This window comes from Myxocyprinus asiaticus, chromosome 43, assembly GCF_019703515.2.
Source record: "Myxocyprinus asiaticus isolate MX2 ecotype Aquarium Trade chromosome 43, UBuf_Myxa_2, whole genome shotgun sequence".
In the NCBI taxonomy this organism is placed as follows: domain Eukaryota; kingdom Metazoa; phylum Chordata; class Actinopteri; order Cypriniformes; family Catostomidae; genus Myxocyprinus; species Myxocyprinus asiaticus.
Genome location: NC_059386.1, coordinates 4,992,738 through 5,007,923, shown reverse-complemented (window position 1 = coordinate 5,007,923; position 15,186 = coordinate 4,992,738). Strand labels below are relative to the sequence as shown.

The following is a 15,186-nucleotide window of genomic DNA, read 5'->3' as shown; positions in this document are numbered from 1 at the left end:
AGGGAATACCATAGCCATGAATGGGTGTACCTGGTCTTCAACGATGTTTAGGTAGGTGTCACGTGACAAATTGACGTCCACATGAATGGCCGGACCCAGGGTTTCCCAGCAGAACGTTGCCCAGAGCATCACACTCCCTCCACCAGCTTGCTGTCTTCCCACAGTGCATCCTGGTGCCATCACTTCCCCAGGTAAATGGCGCACACATCCACGGCCGTCCACGTGATGTAAAACTCGGGACTCATAGGACCAGGCAACCTTCTTCCACTGCTCCAAGGTCCAGTTCAGACGCTCGCTTGCCCATTGTAGGTGCTTCCGACAGTGGACAGGAATTATCATGGGCACTCTGACCGGTCTGCTACGTAGCCCCATACGCAGCAGGGTGCGATGCAATGTGTGTTGTGCCACATTCCTCCTGTAACCATCATTAAAATTTTCTGTGACTTGTGCCACATTAGACCGACCTTATGTCGGTTCAGAACAGACAGGATAGCCTTCGTTGCCTTCGCACATCGATGAGCCTTGGGCACCCAACACACTGTCACCAGTTTGTGGTTTGTCCCTACTTGGACCACTGTCAGTAGGTACTCACCACTGCTGACCGGAAGCACCCCACAAGCCATGCCGTTTCAGAGATTCTCTGACTCAGTCATCTGGCCATAACAATATGGCCCTTGTCAAAGTTGCTCAGGCCTTTACCCCTGCCCATTTCTCCTGCATTCAACACGGTTACTACGAGAACTGATTGTTTGCTTACCATCTAATCTACTCAGACCTTGACATGTGGCCTTGTTAGGAGATGATCAACGTTATTCGCTTCACCCGTGATGGTCATAATGTTTTGGCTTATTGATTTCTATTGGTTTAACCTTCTTCAAACTAACAAATTAATTTTTTTTTAAATGCTTAGCTTGAAAATTGTGTTTGTGCTATCTTTCTTTAACAAAATATCAAACCAAATGGTATTTATATTATGTAATGCAGTGGTATTTGTACACAAGTCTTCCTATCCTTTTTGTGACCACTTTCTGTTTTGACAGCAGGCACCATTATTTCACACAAATACATATCTGAATACAAATAAGTAGCTTAATATGCACACAATATTTTGTGTTCTCGTTCATACATTTGTGTGGGTTGTGTGATTAAATTTAAAAGGCTAGTTTACAATCTTATTTCAGATTTCCAGTTTATCTTATCTAGTATCTATTTATTTTTTGGGGGTGGTCATAGGAACCATCTTTGACTGTTGCGCCATATCTCGTTTTTTCAGCATCTCATCCAGAACAGCCACATTTTGGTCAGCCACATTTTTTTACACAATTGTGTTCTGTTTAATTTGTTGCGCTGCATCTATTTTTTTAACGCAGGTGTCAGAAAGATGTGATGTTCTGAAGTTCAGGTTGCAAAAAAGGACTGTCACAGTCTGTCTCCCTCGTGTTTCATGGGACTCTTATTTTGAAGAGTTTCCCCCGGACTACGTTACCCAGCATGCACTGCCCTCATCACTGCCATCTGTTCCTGATTGTTCTCACCTGTTTTCCATTCCCTCATTAGCTTTTGTTTGTATAAATACCCTTTAGTTTTTGCATTCCTTTGTCAGTTCTTGTTTGTTGATGTTTTGAGATCCTGTTTGTTGTTTCACTGTCATCATTTTTATTAAAGCCTGCACATAGATCCTACGTCTCCTGTCTTATCTCAGCAACCATTTGTTACAGAAGAACTGACCCAACATGGATCTAGCGGCTGTCCGAATTCTGCTTCTCAAGCAAGGGGACCGTCCAGTTGAAGATCACGTCCGTGAGTTCTTAGAACTTGCGAATTTAGTGCACTATCCAGACCGTTCTCTGGTGGTTTTCTTCCGGACCGGTCTGAATAGTGCACTGAAGGAACTGATGCCTCCGGCTCATCCTCACTGGATGCTCTGTGAATATGTTGAGAAGGCTCTGGAACTTTGCGGTTCCCCTTTCACAGTGGATTATGGTGGGAACCCTGGACCAAAACCTGCATCTTCGGCTCCTTGCTCCAAGCCTGCCACGGCCAATGAGCCAGCGCCCACGCCTGCCACGGCCAAAGAGCTAGCACCCATGCCTGCCATGGCCAATGAGTCAGCGCCCATGTCTGTGGCCTCAACCGTCCCAGAGTCAATGCCTGTGGCCTCAACCGTCCCAGAGCCAATGCCTGTGGCCTCATCCATCCCAGAGCCAATGCCTGTGGCCTCGCTCACTCCCGTATCTACGCTCCCAGCTGTCTGGAAAAGGAGGAGAAGGAAAAGGACAAAAGGATGTTCCTCAGTCTACGCCCGTGCTCACGACCACGGAGGTCATTCCCCAGTCGCTGCTCGTGCTCACGACCACAGAGGTCGTTCCCCAGTCTCTGCCTGTGCTCACGAGCATGGAGGTCGTTCCCCAGTCACTGCAAGCTCTCGACGAGCCTCCCACGGCACTGCCTTCCATGGCTTCTACCCTTGAGCCTCCCACGGCTCCGCCCCTAGAACCTTCCATGGCTCTGCCTCTCGAGCCTCTCCAGGCTCCGCCTGCCTTTGTCGAGCCTCTCCAGGCTCCGCCCTCAGAGTCTTCCACGGCTCCGCCTGCTCCCCCAGAGACTCCCCCTCCAGCGGTTCCGCCCCCTCCCCCAGAAACTCCCACTCCAGCATTTCCACCCACTCCCACAGAGACTTGTCCTCCAGCAGTTCCGTCCATCCTACCAGAGACTCCTCTTACAGCGGCTCTGTCTGCTCTACCCAGTCCCTGCCCTGTGGCCACCTCCCAGGCCTCCTGACCCAGTCCCTGCCCTGTGGCTGCCTCCCAGGCCTCCTGACCCATTCCCGGTGCTTTGGCCACTTCCCAGGCCTCCTGACCTCCTCCAAGGCCTCCTGACCCTGTCCCCACTCTGTGGCCGCCTCCCAGGCCTCCTGACCCTGTCTCCGCTTAGTGGCCACCTCCCAGACCTCCTGACCCAGTCTCTACCCTGAGGTGGCCCCCCCAGATCTCCGGACCCAATCCTTACCCTGGGGTCTCCTCTCTGAACACCTGGTCATCTTCCTGCCCTCCTCAGCAACTCCTTTTTGGGGTGCCAGGAGTCGCCCCTTGAAAGGGGGGTTGTGTCACACTTTGTCTCCATCGTGTTTCCTAGGACTCTTATTTTGAAGTGTTTCCCCTAGACTACATTACCCATCATGCACTGCCCTCATCACTGCCATCTGTTCATGATTGTTCTCACCTGTTTTCCATTCCCTCATTAGCTTTTGTTTGTATAAATACCCTTTAGTTTTTGCATTCCTTTGTCAGTTCTTGTTTGTTGTTGTTTTGAGTTCCCATTTGTTTCACTGTCATCATTTTTATTAAAGCCTGCACATAGATCCTACATATCCTGTCTCATCTCAGCAACCATTCGTTACAAGGACTTCATGTTAAGGCCTTTGCACACCAGAGGCGATGTGACAGTGTGGGAAAAAAATCACAGATGAAAATCGCTCTTTTACATTAAAAGTGTAGCGATTGATCGCCGTTAACACATTCCTTTACAATAGGTGGTGCTAATTGACAAGCATTTTCACCCCTGTATGGTAGGTGGCGGAAAGCACCTTTCAGCTGGTCTGCCCTTCACCCATTACAGATGAGAAGAAGAACTCTGAAACACTCGGCGTAAAAAAAAAAAAAAAAAAAAAAAAAAACCTTGCTTTGTTAGTGCACAAATGTTAGCTCCAGGTGTGAATGGCTTCATATGAACTCATTGTTTCTAATCAAAATGTTAAAATTCACATTTGGTGTGCAAAGGCCCTTACTGTTACACTGTTACACCAGATTCCAGATTGCTCTTCATCCAGCAGTTTCTTCACCCAATTTTCAGAAGTTGCTAAATGGTAAGCCAATGTTTTTTTTCCATTTTACTCTGGTGTGCTGAGGGGCCGACATGCCTTGTTAAAACTGTGTATGTTTACTGTTACTCTACTGTTACAAATGTTGTATACGATGCTGAAATAAAATACAGCCTATTGCAACAAAGTGACTTGCTTGGAGAATAAATAATAAAGAGAGTAAGTGATTTCATTTAAGATTCGTGTTTAAAATTTTACAGTAGGCTATCAGTGAGGTTGGGTTGGGTCACATGCATCCGACCCCCCCCCCCCCATTTCAATTTTGAATTTCAATAATTAAATGATTATGATTATAATACTAATAATAATAACAATAACTTTATTTAAAAAATATATATTAAACAATATTCTAAAGTTATATGCTTTTTTTTTTTTTCTTTTTTTTTTAAAGATGTTTGAAAAGGGATATTTTGTCATTTAGCTCACATCTTGGGACCATTTTCTTCCCAAATTATAGTAAACTCCGCCCACCCACCTACCTACCTCCCTCACACTTTTACAAAGGTGGTTCACTGACTGTTTATACAATTCACCTTTAATGCAGAGTGAGTTTACAATGTGTTTTCAATTATCCACACTCACCAGTGCTCCTGCAGTGCGTGTGTTTGCATTTGAGCGTCTCTCTCTCTCTCTCTCTCTCTCTCTCTCTCTCTCTCTCTCTCTCGTGTGTGTGTGTGTGTGTGTGTGTGTGTGTGTGTGTGTGTGTGTGTGTGTGTGTGTGTGTGTGTGCAACGTCATACACACAGTTGTGCCTCAGTGCCACAGTGCTTCAGAGTAACTGGACAGAGGTGAATTATTCCAGCTCAAATGCCGTATCTGCGCGCAACTCCGAGGAAATAAAATGAATATTCAACACAGCCTTGTATTAAACAACGCAGCGAGAACACAATCGAGCCATCTTTGTTAACCAGACGTTTGAGTGTTTTTGGAGCTTTTAGGAATTTTAGGAGTTACGATTCAGTTTTGGAATAAATTTGCTGGATTACTGTTTCACAACCGCAAGTAAGTATAATGCTTTATTACATAAAAAGTATATGAGAAATGTTTTTTTTTTTTTATTATTTTATTTTTATTATTTATTTATTTAACGGTTATTTAAACGTTTCTTATTTTAAAATTATTTTCTTTTTATTGTTCTTTTCACCCAACCAAAAAAAATAAATAAATAATATTTATTCCGCCATGGTATTTTGGGTCATATATATATATATATATATATATATATATATATATATATATATATATATATATAAACAACGATATACGTAAGCCACGTTAACTGTAAATCATGCAACTTTCGGATCTCCAAGAGAGTAATGCGTGGCAGGCTATCCGACAAAACGTCACTATTTTCAGCATCTAATCAATTTAACCACCCTCCTATAGTGATGCATATATTTGAAGATAGACTGTAAATCGCGCTCTTTGAAGATTTTTTCGAGGCTATGCATTTTGGGGTCAAAGCATAGGTGCCAGTCACACTGTTTCCAAAAGGTGTCAAAGTTCTGTGTTTGCACCAATTTACACTAATACCTCGCCCACTCTTCCCAAATAGGCTAAACACTCACAATATAATAATATGTGCCTAACAACAGAGGAATTATTACATACTGTGTTTTTTATAGGTACTGTTGTAACAACCAGTTGTGGTCTGTTATAAATGCAGACTGATAGCAGTCAAACATTCCTGGTCATTCTGGCCAGCTCCCAAAAAACACACCTTGGAATAATGTATTCCTATTCGGACAGGATTCAGGTTAATACAACACTTGCCTTATTAAAGTGTTCTTAACTCATTAAATGCCACGTCTTAGTTTACTGTAATCTGTATATTTTCCATACAATAAAAGTAAATTGGGACTGGGAATGCCAAGCTGTAATAAATAAACAAATTATATATATATATATATATATATATATATATATATATATATATATATATATATATATAAAAAAGAGTAGTCCTACTGACTCGTGTGCTATATTCCAAATGTTCTGAAGTCGTATGATAGATGTGTTTGGAATAGGCCAAAATTGAAGATGTTATTCACTGATAATTTTGCCTTCTGGGGCAGCTGTCACATCCCACTTAAGCATGTGTTAAAAAATGTGCACATTTAGATTTGACATTATTTATGATGAAAACCATGGGTTCTTGCATGTCTTCATACAGAGCCCCTTAGAAGACAGAGAGGAATTTTATTTTCTGAAATAGTTTTGTGTTCCCTCACAATTGTTTTGTGTTTCCTCGCAACCATCTCTTTAACCATCCTTTATGAAAATTAACCAAGGTTTTACAGAAACCATGTTTTAACCATCATATTAATGGTAACATACTAACAATACAGGAAAACCAGGACTATAGTAATAAAAAATATAATCATTCTACCAAAATGCATGGTTAGTATAATAATAACACCATGGTTAATTTGCGGTACACGAACATGGTTCTTACTACAAAGAAACGTGGTTGCATGGTTACTGCAGGTTTACAATAGTGAAACCATAGTTAATTTTCATAAGGGCATGTTCAATAATCATACTTGTACCACAAATTAACCATGTCGTTACTACAGAATACTAAAAATTACTGTTAATTAACATAGTAATAAAACAATGGTAAATTTTGTGGTTATGGTTTTACTACAAATACCATAGTTTAGCTGTGGTTACTGTTTTAAAGCCATGGTTAATTTTCGTAAGGGATGGATAAAGGTATTGCAAGGGAACCCAAATTAACTGAGAGGGAACACAAAACTATTTCAGAAAATAATTTCCCTTCCTGTTCTCTTCTCTAAGAGGCTCCGTATCTCAGAGCTACAGCAGAGGGAAGGATTTTCAATGAGCAACTTACATTTCTTTCACAACAGTGAATTTATGTGGTATGCCTTGTTCAGAAGACAATATAAAGCCATGTGGTTTACTTTTATGGTGTTTCTTTGTCATTTTTGGAGCTTAACATCCCCAGTCTCCATTTGCTTTCAATGTATGGAAAAAGCAATGTCAACAATCTGCTCAACTTCTCCATTTGAACAAAATCTGGTCAAAAAGAAGTCTTCGTTTCATGTCTTCGTTCGTTTCAGTGGTTCTCCTGTAGCTCCACCTACTTTATTTACATTGTTCAGTCAGTCAGAATCAGTCAACGTGAACACACCGGCATGCATTTTCCAAGACCATGTCATTGTTTTGTTTTGTTTTTTTTATTCTGCAAAAGGAATTAAATCTACTCAAAAAATCTCAAGTGCCCATTCACTCATGTGCCATCTCCAGCGAAAACCATTCACACATCTGGCCAAAGATATGCCTCTCTTTTATCATTCTTTTGTCTGTATTATGCTGATAACACTCTTTTATGCACCCATCTTTGCAGTTGTATCAGTGTCATCATAAATTACAATAACAGAGTGTAATTGCCACATATTATGGCCGCACATAGCGTTATCTCAATAGCGCCATGAATTCAGAATGTAAACAACTCAAATTAAGCATTTTCTACTGCATAGATATTATATAGAATGAGGCATAAAGTCATTGATAATACATTTTAATGTCACATTAGTAAAAGTTTTACATGTAGCGTCCTCATACGCATTTAAGTGCTCCTCTCAATGCCTCCCACTGTGGTGTGGCGGGTGTACGAATGTTTGCACAACCAGTGCTCCGTCACAAGCTTTTTGCTGGCTGAACACTGCCTTGTGTTCTTGCTCGGTGTTTGATGCTACTCCATTTATCCATGATCCACACCGTGAGAGCTACAGGTCGTATCATCACTCCAGTAGGGACCTCTTGTTTGGACATTTTATCTTTTCACTTGCACTCATTCTGTTTGGACTGTCTGGTGGATCACACTCCTTCTGATTTTGGGCTCTGTTGTTGTCTGTAGTTAGTACTTTATATTGTGTTTGTTGTTGTTTTATGTTTTAGCATTGGCTTAAAGCGCTATATATAAAGTAAACATGTTATTATTATTGTAATTACTAGTGGTAGTAACTCGGTCAGTTGCATGTCACAGATTGTCAAGTGCCGTCAATATGGCAGTGCCCATGAGGGGGCGACTCACTCAAAGTAAAATTAAACAAAATAAAATTTTATTGGGTTACTGACATGACTGGAATCTTCATCTAATATGAGTGTACATAAGTTTAATCATATTTCTGTAAAAAGCTATGCTTGTCTTTGTGTAAAACATTTTTAATCAGCAAAAACTCACTGAGTGCACCTTTAATTGAACTGTGTGAAACAAATACGATTATTTGTTTTTATTAGCTTTACAAGTAGAACCTAACCTAAAATCTACTGTATGCAGTAAATGAACAATACATTATTGTTAAGTGTGCATAAGCAAAGATATTTAAAATGTTGTACTTTCCTCCTTAAATTCGATTATTGTAGTTATGTATGAGATTATTATGCTGTAACGCATTTCTTAGAGAAAAGTGAATACATACAATTAGCACAAGGCCTCATCCTTCCACCTACTTCATTTCATTGTGCACTTTTCAAAGGCTATTCCTAACATATTTAGTGCCAAGGTTTTAATCTGTCTAGTGGTTGGTCTGCTGCTAGCTAGACAGGAAAACCTCCCCTTTACAAACAACACATATGGTTCTCCTTCACCTCTCAAATCAGGACTGGGTGCAGCTGGGTTGCCAGTGCTGGTTACTGCCCTTCCTGCTCTATGTCAAAACTGCTGAAGGGAGATATCAAACTCTAAAATGTGTTCAGTGGCCTTCAATTAAATGCAGTGGCTCTTTCTAAATAAATGGCCCCAATGGGCATGGCTGGGAGGTCCCTTGACTAGCTGCAGTGGATGGTTGTGTTCTATTGTGTGCTATTTTAATGCCCATACAGTCAGTGTTGTGGGTGTGCAAGGCAAAAAAACCATGCTTTTTTCACACGTTTTTATTTTTGATATGTGTGGTTTGTTGCCTAGGGATGTGTGAGAAGCTGGGTTGAGGTTTGCAATTTTGTTGTTGAAAAATAACTTATTTGAAATTGTTTGATTAGAAGTTATATTGCGAGCATTAATATGTGTGCAGCCCATATGAATTCAAGACACTCCCATACACAACTGGGATCATAACAGTGCATTATATCATCCCTTGGCTTCTTCCACAAGTTGTCTCCCTTTGATGTCTGTGAATACTCCATTTAAACACTATGCCTTAGCTTTGAAATAACATATTAAGTTAATCATAAGAGATCACATTCATTGTCCAACCTGTGATCCTGATAGACAGTTCATCCTAATATATAGTTTTCAAAGTTCAAGATGATTACTTCCAGTTAGGATGTTCTAATAGGCTCAGATATGACTCACAAATTAAACACTGATGTCAGCCTAATAACACAGCTCTCTAGTCAGGTCTCAGATATGAAACAGAAAGTCTCTTTTGTTACACTCTTAACACTGTTGTGTAGGAATTCAGGAGAGTTTAGCTGTGAAGTTTGAGACTGTACAAGCAAAGTACTCTAATTTTACCTTACTTGTAATAACCTTAAAAAAGCAACCTGACTGAGTATAACATTTTGAAAAATAATGGTGTATAAAATAAAAGAACCACCACATGAAAAAGAAGTTAACTTAAAAGTATCTGAATTACAATAACAAATTCTTGCAATGGTGGGTCAAGGAGTTGATTGCCTGTTAAGAGTTGTGTCAGCTATAAAATGTAGACTTTCATTATTGAGTTTTCACAACTACAAAATTATATCCATTGTCAAAGGAAACTTGAAAAAAATCAACATTAACACACGATAAATAGGAAATTTGTTTCTGAGAGTTCCAGTACCCTAGAATCAGTCACATTATGCCGACTCACTGACAAGCGGCATCTCCTAACAGACATTTTTGCATCGGCTCCAACATGTTTACAGTGCATCCGGAAAGTATTCACAGCACTTCACTTTTTCCACATTTTGTTATGTTACAGCCTTATTCCAAAATGGATTAAATTCATTATTTTCCTCAAAATTCTACAAACAATACCCCATAATGACAACATGAAAGAAGTTTGTTTGAAATCTTTGCAAATTTATTAAAAATAAAAAATGAAAGAAAATCACGCGTACATAAGTATTCACAGCCTTTGCTTAATACTTTGTTGAAGCACCTTTGGCACCAATTACAGCCTCAAGTCTTTTTGAGTATGATGCTACAAGCTTGGCACACCTATTTTTGGGCAGTTTCTCCCATTCTTCTTTGCAGGACCTCTCAAGCTCCATCAGGTTGGATGGGGAGCGTCGGTGCACAGCCATTTTCAGATCTCTCCAGAGATGTTCAATCGGGTTCAAGTCTGGGCTCTTGCTGGGCCACTCAAGGACATTCACAGAGTTGTCCCGGAGCCACTCCTTTGTTATCTTGGCTGTGTGCTTAGGGTCGTTGTCCTGTTGGAAGATGAACCTTCTCCCCAGTCTGAGGTCCAGAGCGCTCTGGAGCAGGTTTTCATCAAGGATGTCTCTGTACATTGCTGCATTCATCTTTCCCTCGATCCTGACTAGTCTCCCAGTTCCTGCCACTGAAAAACATCCCCACAGCATGATGCTGCCACCACCATGCTTCACTCTAGGGATGGTATTGGCCAGGTGATGAGCGGTGCCTGGTTTTCTCCAGACATGACGCTTGCCATTCAGGCCAAAGAGTTCAATCTTTGTTTCTCATGGTCTGAGAGTCCTTCAGGTGCCTTTTGGCAAACTCCAGGCAGGCTGTCATGTGCCTTTTACTAAGGAGAGACTTCCGTCTGGCCACTCTACCATACAGGCCTGATTGGTGGAGTGCTGCAGAGATGGTTGTTCTTCTGGAAGTTTCTCCTCTCTCCACAGAGAAATGCTGGAGCTCTGTCAGAGTGACCATCGGGTTCTTGGTCACCTCCCTGACTAAGGCCCTTCTCCCCGATCGCTCAGTTTGGCCAGGCGGCCAGCTCTAGGAAGAGTCCTGGTGGTTCCAAACTTCTTCCATTCACGGATGATGGAGGCCACTGTGTTCATTGGGACCTTCAATGCTGCAGAAATTTTTCTGTACCCTTCCCGAGATCTGTGCCTCGATACAATCCTGTCTCGGAGGTCTACAGACAATTCCTTGGACTTCATGGCTTGGTTTGTGCTCTGACATGCACTGTTAACTGTGGGACCTTATATAGACAGGTGTGTGCCTTTCCAAATCATGTCCAATCAACTGAATTTACCACAGGTGGACTCCATTCAAGTTGTAGAAACATCTCAAGGATGATCAGTGGAAACAGGATGCACCTGAGCTCAATTTTGAGTGTCATGGCAAAGGCTGTGAATGCTTATGTACATTCGTTTTTTATTTTTAATAATTTTGCAAAGATTTCAAACAAACTTCTTTCCTGTTGTCATTATGGGGTATTGTTTGTAGAATTTTGAGGAAAATAATGAATTTAATCCATTTTGGAATAAGGCTGTAACATAACAAAATGTGGAAAAAGTGAAGCGCTGTGAATACTTCCCGGATGCACTGTATCTTTCCTTGTGGCGCAACTGAAATTTGTTACGTCAGCATCGTGGGAGACCTGGGTTCGGATCCTGTGTTGAAACCAGGAAGTAATCGTGTTAATAATTTTCAATAATAATCAGTAACAAGTTTTTAAAATGTGCATTCCTCTTCACTGTATTAAAGCCTGTACTGCTGAAAACAACTCGCGTCACAACTCTCGTTTGGCACCCCTCTGTGAACATTACATGCATAAAAAGAGCTCACACATGCCCATACGCCCAACAATACTTACCGCATTGGCCACTGTGGGCCAATTTTTGGTAAGCACAAACCAAGTTTATCTGAAGAAAGTCATCCTGCTTTTTCCGATTTCACTGAGAGATAAGTCTGAGTAAATTTGAAAAGTAATGATGCTAAATATTGACATACTATGAACATACTTGGCAAAGTACAGCTTTCATTCACCAAAGCTCATTAAAGGAATAGTTCAGGCAAAAAAGATAATTCTGTCATGATTTACTAACTCTCTTCCATGGAACACAAAAGGATACATTCTGCAGAATTTCCTGACTACACTTTTCCATGTAATGAAAGTGAAAGTTAACTATTCCTTTAACAGAGGTACATTTTACATGATTGTTTATTTAATAAAGCAAAAGTACAACCTAAAAATTTATCTAAAAAATGAACCCCTGTGACCCACTCTCAGCAACAAACTGAGCATTGTGAGCTGGAATTTATCAATTTGGAAATCATTTGTATTTAAAGACTATCCAGAATTATGGGTAATCCAGAGAAAGATTCATGAAGCACAAAAACCTGGATCCCCCGAGTAATGGAAAGAGTAATGGAAAGAAATCTAATATATCATCCTTTATCCTATTTCCTTCATCCAAGTAAATTTGACTTTGGAGAAATCCAGAGGATTCTAGGTCTGTTGCCAACTGTTAAACATTGTGGGTGTTTCATAATGATTTGGGCAGCCATCTTGTGGGAGTCATTAGTTCGGATGGTTGTTTTGCAAGGTTATAGAACTTCCAAGGAATACAAGAACACTTTACAGAACCAGGTGTCTCCTATCTATATGCAAAACAGTTCTGCCTTGAAGTTCCAATATTTCAGGGAGCTAATGCCCCCATGCACACTGCAAAACAAATTCAAGAGTGATTCCAGTCATCAAAATATAGTAAAGAAGAAGTCTTTATTCTGTCACACATTATACATTTTGCATCTATATCCCAGCTAAGCTGGGGTCAGAGTGCAGAGTCACTCCTTACATGTCTAGATTTAAATATCACTGAGCCAAGGAGAACAGAATGTAGATTTCAATCTCATCAACCTTCTCAAGAATTAGATAATTTTATGCTTGAATTGTGTGATATCCTACTGCATGAAGTTAAATTCCAAGAAGTAATGCTATTCTGAAGAAAATATGAAGGCCCTTATTAGGTGTTTACAATTTTAAGAGTTTTTTAGAGATGACATAAAAATAAAAAGTCACTCTGTTTACTTTCTTATGGCTCAACTTCTGGCATCACCAATCCCTATAACTTTTTACATCTCCCATCCAACCTCCTGGCTCCATTTTGTTAATGTAACACCCACTTTTCACAATTCAATCAATCACTGATGGATAAAATCAATTCTTTATTGTTTTTAATTTAATCTTTGAATAGAATTTCACCTGAAAATACATCTTATTATGGAATTAAAATGGGTTGTAAACTCCTTTTGAAGTTGACTTTAAACACTTTATATAGATTTTGTGGTTTTGATACAATAGACCTGTCTAAATCTCAAAATAAAGGCATCGATCATGACAAAACATAAAGATGCCCTGTTTGTTTGCAAACCAAAACTATGCAAGTTTTGTATCTAGAAATATTTGCTTTGCTGCAAGTCTAAAAGCTATCCAATCCTCATTAACAGTAACTGAGGTACAACTTGATTAAAAGTAAATTAGCAAATCCTGAACAGATTGGAGCTTGTAGCATCTGTTTTTTTTTATTTATTTATTTTTTTTTTGACAATATGAACCACATACACTGCTATGCTACAGTATATGTCAATTAATATGATGTCCCATGTTGTTTGCACATATAGCTAATATCATTTAGAAGGAGAAAACAAATGAGATATTAGAATCAGAAGTGTGAAAACTGGTTTGTCATGGCGATGCATTTGATGCTTATTTTTGCATTTTGACAGTTGCTGTTAACATTTGGCTTTAATAACAGATGGCTTCTCACACCCACACCCGCTTCATACAATACTTGGCCACATTTGCCAGCAGCATATCACCCTGCAGCTCTCACCTTGTTACCCACTGAAGCACCACACTAGCAGACTCAGAATAACTCCATTGCGGTAGGGGTGTCACATTTAGCGACTGTTGTTGCTGATCTTGCCCTCCTCAGTGGGTGGGTCTGTCACACTCATCCATTAAGAATGGAGGCCATGTGTCGCACTAAACCACTGCCTTAGACTTTTCTCAACGCTTCACTATCACGCACCATTTCCGCTGCCAATCAACCTGATGCTTGCAGAGAGCAAGAGCACCGCATGAGCATAAACAATAACCATGAACAACAATAAGTGTTTCACAGTAGCGGTAACAAGTACATACACATTCAAACAAGCTGGATGCTGTGTAGAAGTTTGTGAAGTTTGATCTCAGCAGAGAGTCCCGACGGTCAAGGGATTAACAACCTCCCGCTTGAAGACCCTAATGCGTACTCCGTCTCCTTCCACCTGGCCGGTGATTATGTAAATGAAGCTCACACCTGAAAATAGCCGGAAAACTCAGCTAGTGAGTTCCTAGAAAAGTGCTATATAAATGTAAGGAATTATTATTATGATCTATAGTGCTGTCACAGGCAAGAAAGTGTTTCTTCTTCTTGTGATGTTTATTTGTGGTTGACAATCCAGCTTTTGGTGCATTACCGCCACCTACTGAGCTGGATTGTGGAGTGTGTAGTCAATCATCAGCTGAATTTGAAATTGCCGATATTTCATCGAAAAGAGGTCACACACACATTATGTAGGATAAAATCTTAAACTGAATATACTTTAAAGGTACATTACCCTCTGGAGTTTACTTGTAAACAAACACGTTATGTTTAATTCATTCTTGAGGTCTAACAAACATGTGGACCTCAAGAACATGTGGACCTCAAGAACATGTGGACCTCTAGAACACTTTAAAGGTACCTTACCCTCTGGGGTTTACTAATAAACAAACAATTTATGTTTAATTCATTCTTGAGGTCTAACAAACATGTGGACCTCAAGAACACTTTAAAGGTACCTTACCCTCTGGGGTTTACTAATAAACAAACAAGTTATGTTAAATTAATTCTTGAGGTCTAACAAACATGTGGACCCCTGTTAATGGTATGAAACGTATATTGTGATAAATATCTATATTGAACGATATGAAAAAAAAAATATTGTGATAATTTTATTTGGCCACATCACCCAGCCCTACTGATAGGGTTTACAACTGTCCCGTTTTTGCCAGACGTCCTATATTTTATTCCATACGAGACGCCTATTTTCCTGTATTTTAGCAGGTAGGAAAAACATCCCGTATTTAAGGCTTTGTGTCCCGTATTGAAGCATAAAATTGTCGAACAGCAAGACTCTTAAAGAGGATCCCCACCCTGTATTGGAGCGCTCAAAATGCTCAAGTGTCCCGTATTCGTGTGAGACATTCACAAACTAACACACATTAGGGCATCTCTTTGGGTGAGTAAAGCCAATGTCTGTATTATCTTAAAAGAGGTTTGCACTGCTTTGGCTGCCCTGTAACATATACAGTACATGACACATGGGCGGGTTCCATTCAGAA

At 40.2% G+C, this 15,186-nt stretch overlaps 1 protein-coding gene across 3 annotated transcripts in view; it reads left to right on the top strand.

Annotated features, from left to right (window-relative positions):
• Positions 1-4,669: 4,669 nt before the first annotated feature.
• The window catches only part of LOC127433283 (lysophosphatidic acid receptor 1), a 70,129-nt gene continuing 59,612 nt past the window's right edge, over positions 4,670-15,186 (top strand). For all 3 annotated transcript variants that reach the window (XR_007895866.1, XM_051685027.1, XM_051685026.1), the window contains exon 1: positions 4,670-4,882. The gene's annotated coding sequence lies outside the window, so the exon portion shown is untranslated. The remainder of the gene's footprint in view (positions 4,883-15,186) is intronic.